Here is a 10,648-nt window from a genome sequence, read left to right as displayed (position 1 = left end):
TCAAAAAGTTCAACCTTATTTTGCATATTTTGGTGGAGTCCGAACTGTTGTAATCCTGAAATGATAAACATTTTTTAAGAACTTATTGATTTGCCAAAAAAATCGTTTTGTTTTTGTAAGCAAATAAGACGTGGGAAAATTGAGTTGGTTTAAGGGAAAACTAGTGGTAAAAAAATCAGCGCTGGGTGGGAAAAAACAACAAAAATAAGGATGTAAATATGAAAAGGGAATTTTATGTGTTTTAAATATAATGATACGTGTATATGAACTAGTAAAACTATAGGTAGAGATTAGAAAACGGATGTAGGACATGCGTTTCAAGAGGATAATAGAACTGGGTTGTGTGTTTGATTCAGTACAAAAAACTGCCTGCGGATGTTGTAAGACAAAATATAACTAAGGCTGGCGGGCCAGAGGCCAGTAGATACCTGCTGGATCTTTGTGCCCCGTTGTCGTCATGGGTTGGGCCTGTTAAAAAAACCAACCCTGGGCAGTCTACAGCCCAGTTGAAACTTGCTCGACCTGAAAAAACAATATACGTGCTCAATAAACGAGAGAATTCTGCAAGTACAGACTGATAACTGGGATGCAGCACGGATATTGTTTTTTTATCGTGATAATAAGTGCATGCACTTGTTTCGAAAAAATTGGAGAACTGGAAATTCGAACGGCGGGTGCTTATGCTACCCATCAAATAAAAATCAGGTGCCTGAAAATTCATTTCAAAACAAATGATTCAGCTTTATATCCACGTCGACCCTCGGCATGATGGTTGGAAGCAAATGCAAGTTCATACCAAAAGATCGTTAACAACAATACCAACTTGCGGACGACAAGGTAGTACAACTACCAATACCAAACTAACTTATAATATTTTTACTCCTGGCCGTAGTGTTCGTCTGGTAGAAAATCTTGTAGAGGACCAGCTCTCGCTCCTTCTCTTGCTCCAGGTCCCCGAGGTGGTACTGGTGTATCACCTAGTTGGTCCTCTGCTGGTCGAAGTTCTTGTTGGTGTGCAACACCATAACCTTTTTTGCTGCCCGTCTGCTGGCCGTTGACCATCACCAGCAAGGTATTGCTGGTCTTGTGCCACATCGCGTGCATGCCGCACTCCGACTGTATCTTGCGACGCGTCCATGTGCCCCTTTTGAACGCCCTGGAATTGCGCTGGAAGAAATGCTTCCTTTGGCCACTCTGTGTGATACCTGCAGTATTGTGGAATACATGTTTTAGTGTACCTAGTTGGCATTTTCATAACATCTTTGGCATGTTGCAGTCACTTGTTTCACTTTTTATTAACTGTCAAAATGTAATTGCTTCACCAGGTCTGCGTCTAAAAAGAAAAATAGAGCTATAAACAAAGAAATATGTTTGTGCAAGTAGACGGCCGATCGGTCTCTTACCTGGAAGTTTCTCAGGTTGGGTGTAGCATATGTCGTGCTCGCTGTCGATGGTTGGTATGAACAAATCGATGAGAGACTGAAATCTCGCGCTGTCAGCACTCACTTTGGCCTCAAGGTGCTCGATCAGCTCCTGATCCGTGGGATCGAACTTGACGCCAGCCGGCAGCACCGGCCAATCCTTCTTCGACTTGCATCGGTAATTCCAGTTATATGATACTCAATGTATGATCAATCAACTGTTTTAAGTGAATTATGGAAGATTTCGACAGATAAGTGGTACTCCAAATCTAAAGTCTAGAATACCCGAACACGCCGCCGGGATTCTTGTGTCACCTCACACGCAGCGTGTTGTCACATCAATTCAATGTGTGGACATGATGAATAATTTGACCGACGTATACTAGTACTGCTACTGTACTACTTACTAGTCGTATTTAGTGTCACAATTTATACATAGGTTTAACTAACAAGTACACACTTGAAGCCTAACTGATATATATATATATATATATATAGGACAGGGCTATGCTGTTACTAGTAACAGAATATTATTCTGTTACCATCGGGCTCTATATAGAAGCGATATGCAAATTCCCTATTCGGAGAAACTTCAATCAGCATGCAAAAGCCCAACCGGCCACCCCACCACCTCGTCCCCTCCCTCTTATCGGCAAAACTCACTCCCCACCGGCCATCCCGCGCCCCGCCGCCTCCCGGCCATCCGGCGCCCCGCCGGCTCCCCGCCAGCGCCCGGCCACCCAGCGCCCCGCCGTCGCCCGACCACCCAGCGCCCCGCCGTCGCCCGGCCACCCAGCGCCCCGCCGTCGTCTGGCCATCCCGCGCCCCGCCGCCGCTCGGCCACCCAGCACCCCGCCGCCGCCTGGCCATCATGCGTCTTGCCGCCGCCCGAGCCTCCTGCCGGCTACCCGCCCACTCCTCCCGGCAATGCGTCCCGCCACCTCAATGCGTAGGCCGTTCACCTCGGTGGCCCCAAGCCGTTCACGTCCGCCACGAGTGCCGGTTCAACGCCGCCCCAACAAACCAGCGCACGTGGAGAACTATAAAAGAGGTTCAATTTCTGAACTTTTGAACGCCAAGAGGTTTGGTTCAGAACTTGGTATGGTGGGTGTACTACCGATAATCTCAAACTTGTTCCTCTCAACTTCAGCAAAAGAATTTTTGGGAATAGATAAATGTGTGTATGCATAGTGTCGTGTGATGGGATGCGGCCTATGGCTGGGTTAATTAGCTATGCCAGGGCAGATGCTTTGTGTCCGTACAGTTTAGGCCAAGAAGAGAAGCGAATGTGCTGCTCATCATTTGCCATCATCCATCTCTACTCGATTATGTTCATCCTTTTCAATTCATCTTTGAAATTTTGGTCCATTTTCTTTTGGCAGGATGCGTCAAAAAAACAAAATCAAAGGCATCAGCTCAAAAATAGATGAATATTGGAAGGAAGATGTATAAGGCTGAGAGGAAATGGCATCTTGAGGTCTGTTACCCTTCAACTTATTGATGTATATGCTCAATTATGGTTGTGTAACATAGAGTTACCCTGGATGTAAATGCTCCTTCTCTTGTGTATTTCACTTCAACAATTGGTGGTTCTTCAGGACACTTTATCATGCATTTTGTTTGTGTAGAAAAAAGATTGTGTCAAAAAATTGAAGGCATCAATTCAAAAGGGTATAAGGCTGACAGGAACTGGCCTCAGATCACAAAATTCCTCTAAGAAAAAATAGCCACAAACAGGTTGAGTTCACCACATGGAATCTGTGACTTCAAAAGAGAAACGAGCTCATTGTTACAACCGGCGAATGCCATGTCCAAGAAATTGGTTTGTGATACTGATACTGTGGGTTTTCCAAGGCAAAAACTTTAGTTTCCTTCAATTTATAATTATAGTTTAGTTCAATTTCTAATTTTAGTTCAGTTCAATATTCTAATTTTAGTTCATTTAAATTCTTATTTTAGTCTATATTCTTGTGCTTCCATCTAGTCTATATCAAAGTTTTGGTTGTGCCATGCATCACTCTTCAAATCAAACATTTGTTGTTGCTAGATAACAAAAAAGAGTTGTTAAATTTAGTAACAACTTACTGGTGGAGTTGTTTCTACCAAGAAACTCATGGAATTTATACTAGAATCCCACTACAGATTACTTCACACTGACTATCTCACCTTTGCCATATTTGTGCAGACTCTTAGACTTTCACATGCTCTGCCTTCATTCATGTAGATCTGCAACCCAATTGTTGGCTTACTGGTGAGTACCAACCTAAACATAGTTCTTGTGATGAAAAATGCCCTGCAACAGCATAAGATCCATTTCATCATAGTATTGGTGCTAGATACTTTTACACATAGTTCATACTAAACTGTAAGTTATCTCTGAAGCACTCTGTGCAGGAAATTATCTCATGAGTTGTGTGTAGCATTTGTGCCTGGTGGGTGTTCATATAAATACCTAGGTGGCCACTGTTGGCTAGTTTTGTGTGCTTCAATTACATCCTCAGACGAATGAGTCAATTGAATCTGCATGGCTGCACAATCAAGATGTGCCTTATTCTTAGAAAGCCAATCCATTCCAAGAATAAGATCAATATCTGAGTCACCAAGAACATTTGGAGAGGACAAGAACTTATAGTCACCCAAAGTGATTGTAACGTCCGGAACACATACTCGAGATGTCATTTGACGGGCCGGAGAAACAATAGCCAACGGTTTCGACAACACTTGAGTAACAAAATCATGCTTAGATGCAAAAGGTCTCGACATGAAACAATGCGATGCACCAGTGTCAAAAAGAACTCTTGCAGGAATATCGTTAACAGGAAGGTTACCCATGATGACATCTGATGAATCCTCTGCCTGAGCTGCATTCACCATATTGACCTTGGCGTACTTAGGGTTATGCTTGACCACAGCTGTACGTGCCGATCTCACAGGAGGAGGAGGAGGAGGAAGACGCCTCTGGTTGAAACACTTGTTGGCATAGTGACCCTTCTGTTGGCACTTGTTGCACGTGACCTCTGAAAGCGGACGGTGGTACGGAGCACTCGATCTTGGAGCTTGAGATGAAGTCTTGTTCTGAAAGCCAGGGTTGGGTGGGTGGGAAGAACCACTGCCACCTTTGCTCTTCTGCTGATACGGCTGACGGAACGGAGGAGGAGGAAGCCAATACTTCTGCTGCTTGGCCACTTGAGTAGAGGAAGAAGGAGTAACATCTCTGACTCGCTTCTTGGAAGCATCACACCTCAGTTGAGCGGCCTCTTGCTTCAATGCCATGTTGTAGAACTCATCGTACCTCAAGGTCTCAAAGAGAACAAGAGCGAGCTGAATTTCTTCTCTGAGACCACCCCTGAACTGGTATATCATGCTCTTCTCATCAGGGACGTCCTGCTTGGCAAAGCGGGCGAGCTTCTGGAACAACTTGTTGTAGTCATAGACAGACAAAGAGCCTTGCTTCAGGTTGCGGAATTCCTCACGCTTACTTTAAACCATGCTCTGAGGGATGTAATGAGATCGGAAATCTTGACGAAATTCATCCCAAGTTATCACACGTCTACCTCTGGAATCCTTGTACTGCTGGAACCATTCTGCAGCTTGATCTTTGAGTTGGAAGGAAGCGAACTTGACGAAATCTTCAGGCCTGACATTACTGCACTCGAAATGCTTGCACAAATCAACAAGCCAATCGTCAGCATCGGTTGCCTCAACACAATTGCTGAAAGTCTTTGGCCCGTTAGCAAGGAACTGGTTGAGTGTAGCAAAGTGATTCTGATTGTTGCCTTGGTTCCCTTGGTTGCCTTGATTGCGCTCTTGGAGAATTTGCATGATCAACTGTGTGTTTGCATTGGTTGCGGCCATCACAGCTTGCCATGCCTCCGGAGGAGGTGGAGGTGGTGGCGGATCTTGATTCTGATTCTGACTAGTACTCTTAGCGGGAGCCATCCTGAAGAGGTTGACCACCGTTAGCACATAGACAGATAAAATGAAGCTGAATCCAACGGAATGAAAATTGCAACATAAAGTCTTCACATCCGAACAAAATGAACGAATGCATTCCTCTTGAAATGGTCACATATCCATAAATTGAGAAGCCACGTAGAATTAAGGTAGAGAAATAAATCAACAAGGTACGGATCAAGAACGAATAATCGGTAAGAAATCCCAATCTCAAACCAATATCCGTGGAAGAAGAACTATCGCTACGAGAACTCCCACCTATGAAACTCCCGAACCTTTTCGGTTATGCAATCAGGTGTTGGGGATACAAGGGAAGCATAATATCTCACCCAAAACTAGCAAGTCCTACATCCAGCTGTATCCATCCTTCAACACATAACCGAAAAAAAACTTCGGAAACCATCTACCTCAACCTTCGAAAAGCATCCGTTATACAAGTTATGGCGATACTCCCGAACTCCCGCCCCAGTACTGGGTGGCGTCGAGGTTATCTCACCAATGAACTGCATAAAAGAGATTTTCGATGTCGGCGTACTAAACTCAGGTATTCCAGAACTGCAACGATAAAATTATGACGACAACACCTCAGAGCTCAACTCCCTGGGACACTTCCACAAAACCCCTGACAGGAGGCACCAAGACAATGTTCTCATCATAAAACCATCGGAATGATTCCAAAATACCCGCGGGATCCTAAATTATTTTTAGTGAAATTTGAGAAGAGAAGAGTCAAAACTCTACATCAGGATGCCTTACCAGAGCGATGAGGAGACTGGGAAGTAAAAAGAATTCCTAAACTCTCCGATATATAATTCCTAAATGACTCAAAACATTTTTCTAGACACAACTCGGCTGCTAAAAACGATCAAGCAATGGGGCTCCTAAGGTCGGGAAGGCTCTGATTACCAACTTGTAACACCCTCGATGCGACTATAGCTCCCACGTGTCGAGGCACGACTTAGAGACATAATCGCATTGAAGGCTTATGTCGCAAGTCAGGCAATCATCACAAACATCCCATGTAATATAGATAATAAAAGGGATAACATAGTTGGCTTACACTCGCCACGTCAATCAAGTACATAAATAACATTACATCATCCAAACACTCATGGCCCGACTACGGCGCCAAAATTAAAGATAACCCAACATGCGACACGGTCCCGATCACCCCCAACTGGGCACCACTACTGATCATCAGGAAAGGGAACATAGTAACGTTGAGAGTCCTCGTCGAACTCCCACTTGAGCTCGAGCACGTCACCTAGAGCGAAATCATCAGGCCCTGCATCTGGTGTAATAGTAATCTGTGAGCCACAGGGACTCAGCAATCTCGCACCCTCGCGATCAAGACTATTTAAGCTTATAGGTAAGGCAAGGTAAAAAATATATGTGGAGCTGCAGCAAGCGACTAGCATATATGGTGGCTAACTTATTCGCGAAAGAGAGCGAGAAGAGAAGGCAAAGCGCGAGCGAGAAACTAGAGGACAACCTGCGCAAACATTACTCCAACACCGTGTCCACTTCCCGGACTCCACCGAGAAGAGGCCATCACGGTAACACACACGGTTGATTCATTTTAATTAAGTTAAGTTTCAAGTTATCTACAACCGGACATTAACAAATTCCCATCTGCCCATAACCGCGGGCACGGCTTTCGAAAGTTCAAATCCCTGCAGGGGAGTCCCAACTTAGCCCATGACAAGCTCTCACGGTCAACGAAGGAATAGACCTCCTCCCGTGACATTCTGATCAGACTCGGTACCTTGGTTCTTCAAGACACTTTTACAGGTTAAAACAAGACCAGCAACACCGCCCGAATGTGCTGACAAATCCCGATAGGAGCTGCACATATCTCGTTCTCAGGGCACACTCAGATAAGCAATTCGTACAACTAAAACTAGCCCTCAAGTTTCCCCGAGGTGGCGCTGCAAGGGGCTCTAGGTTGGACCAACACCCAGAGGAGCACTGGCCCGGGGGGGTTTAAAATAAGATGACCCTCGGGCTCCGGAAACCCAAGGGAAAAAGAGGCTCGGTGGCAAATGGTAAAACCAAGGTTGGGCATTGCTGGAAAAGCTTTAATCAAGGCGAACTATCAAGGGGTTCCCATTATAACCCAACCGCATGAGGAACGCAAAATCCGGGAACATAACACTGATATGACGGAAACTAGGGCGGCAAGAGTGGAACAAAACACTAGGCGAGAGGCCGAGCCTTCCACCCTTTACCAAATATATAGATGCATTAAAATAACAAGATAATATAATGATATCCCAACAATTAAATAAATGTTCCAACAAGGAACAGCCTCCAATCTTCACCTGCAACTAGCAACGCTATAAGAGGGGTTGAGCAAAACGGTAACATAGCCAATCAAAGGTTTGCTAGGACATGGTGGGTTAGAGGTTTGACATGGCAATTTGGGAGGCTTGAAAGCAATCGGTAGGCATCGTAGCATTGGCATAGCAAAAGAGCGAGCAAACTAGCATAGCAAAGATAGTAGTGATTTCGAGGGTATGATCATCTTGCCTGCAAAGTTGTCAGAGTTGACTGGATCCTCGAGAGCAAACTCAACGGGCTCCTCGTTAGCGAACTCGTCTCCCGGATCTACCCAAACAGGACAAACAAGCAACAAGGACACAATCAACCACGTGCAAGGATCAAACAATATGATGCAATGATGATATGCTATGCGGGATGCGATGCGGGATGCATATGCAAGATTTGACAGGAAATGCATGAACCTGGCCTCAACTTGGAAATCCAAGTGTGCCACTGGAAAGATGAGATGAAATCATTTGAAAACAATATAAAGAACGCCGGAATCGGAGTTACGGTTTGGAAATGGCAAGCAAACCAAATATGACACCGGTCTGCGATATACAGCAAGTAGCCATCTAAATGCAAAGAGATGAACATGCTACAGCACCCAAACATGACAACAAAATACATGGAAGGGATGCACTCAAGATTCTTAACAAAAGTCTAGCACTGAGCTACGGACAATTCATCCATTAACAGGTTCAAACAAGCATGGCAAAAATGCATATGGTAAACAGATCTCAGACTTAGTGAAATTAACACTTGTCTGAAATTTCAGATCAGGTAGCACTCTTCGGGGCAACAAAACTACATGCTACAGGACCTGAACATGGCAAAGTAAAGCATGGCATGGAGCTACTCAAAGAGCTTGACAAAAGTCCCTTAGTGACCTTGAGCCAAAAGGGATCAGAAAATACAATTGCAAGCATGCGGACATGGCAAAAACATAATCAGTTCACAGACTTAGTGAAAACTGGCACATGCTGAAAACAGATATCAAGTAGGCATGTTTACGAGCTCGATGCAGTCACTACGAAGCTAGTCATGATAAGCTAAGAATACACCCATCAAGAATACACAAAATGCAAGCTATGCATGGCAAGAACAAAAGCATAGAATGCACGGATCAACTACAACATCATCGGCAAAATTGCAAACAAGTTGACAATTTGCCCAGATTCACAAAGTAGCAAAAGTAGAGCTCGATTGACTCAAGCTAGGGTGCTTCATAATTGCAAACAAAGAAATGGATGGATAGAGCACTACAAGATTAACAAAACATCCTTACTGATCATCCTCAAAAGAGACACGGATCACTAGGAAACAACATGAACATATGACAACATGAGATAAACAGCTCAAGGACTTTGTGGAATTGCTAAGTCCCTGAAATCAGAATTACCAAGTGGCTCACTTGGCAAGCTTTCACTAGTCACCACACACATCACAAAAATACATGGGTTGCACCTCTGGAAAGATGGCAAAACCCTTAACAAAACATATGTAGATCATCAGGGCATATCATGCACACAGTAATCATGGCAAAAATGACAAATGTCTAAATGGAGTAGCAGATCTGACAATTATCTCAAGTAGCCCTCTTCTAACAGCATTTCGGGCATCAAGATGAACTCAAATGAAAATTATGCAGTGGAATGAAATGATGTACTCTCTGAGATGAACATTTTGATATGCTATATGCATGAATCGGGGCTACGGATGCAAAGTTACGAGGCTAAGAACATGGGCACATGGATCTGGGATTTGGGGACTTAGAAGAAATTTGACCTAGGGTTTACTATTCACGGCCAGATCTGGATCGCGGCACGCAATCCGAGGTGGCGGCGCTGCTCACCGGAGATGGCGAGGACGGTGGCCGGATCTTCGTTGGAGTGGACGGAGGTGGTGGCCGAACTTGGAGAACCGGGAAGGCGCGGCCGGGCGCGGGAACCGAGGGCGGCGAGGGGCGCGGGCCCGGGCGGCGGTGGTGTGGCGTCCTGCGGCGGTGCGGTGGCGCCTGGTGCGGCAGCGGGGCGGTGCCGGCGAATCGGGGCGGTAGCGGCGGACGGCTGGGCGGCGCCGGCGGATTTGCGGAGGAGGGGCGCGGGGCGCGCGGCCTGGTAGGCGGCTCGGGCGGGCCCTCCGCGGGCCGCGGCGGGCTTCGGCGGCGGTGGGTTTGGCGGCGGTGACGTGGCAGGCGGCGAATGGTTGGCGGTGGTGTCCGGCGCGGTGCGGACAATGTCCGGCCGCGCGGAGACGATCTTTAGGGTCTCGGGGAGGGGGATCCAGAATTTCAGGGAGAGACCTTTATATAGGCCTAGAGGGAGCTAGGAGAGTCCAAATGAGGTGCGGTTTTCGGCCACGCGATCGTGATCGAACGCTCTAGATGATGGAGCAGGTTTAGGTGGGTTTTGGGCCAAATTGGAGGGGTGTTGGGCTGCAACACACACGAGGCCTTTTCGGTCCCTCGGTTAACCGTTGGAGTATCAAACGAAGTCCAAATGATACGAAACTTGACAGGCGGTCTACCGATAGTAAACCAAGGCCACTTGGCAAGTCTTGGTCCAATCCGGAAATGTTTAATCCCCACACGCGAAAGAAAGGTAGAAATGACCACCGGAGGAGAACGAAGCGCCGGAATGCAAAACGGACAATGGGGAAAAAGCTCGAATGCATGAGATGAACACGTATGCAAATGCGATGCACATGATGACATGATATGAGATGCATGACAACGATAACAACACACGGAGACAAAGACCCGAACCCGAGAAAATAAAATAACTTTTCGCTGAAAACGGCAAGAGTTGGAATACATATAGGGAAAGTTACATCCAGGGTGTTACAACACTCCACCACTACGAAAGGATCTCGTCCCGAGATCTAGGACTGAAAGAACGCCGGGTACTCAGGACGGAGGTGATCCTCGCATTCCCAGGTAGCTTCACGGT

This window comes from Triticum urartu, chromosome 2A (genome assembly GCF_056163025.1).
Source record: "Triticum urartu cultivar PI428250 chromosome 2A, HENAU_Tu73, whole genome shotgun sequence".
Classification (NCBI taxonomy): Eukaryota; Viridiplantae; Streptophyta; class Magnoliopsida; order Poales; family Poaceae; genus Triticum; species Triticum urartu.
The sequence above is the reverse complement of the archived record's forward strand: the minus strand, read 5'-3'. Positions refer to the sequence as shown.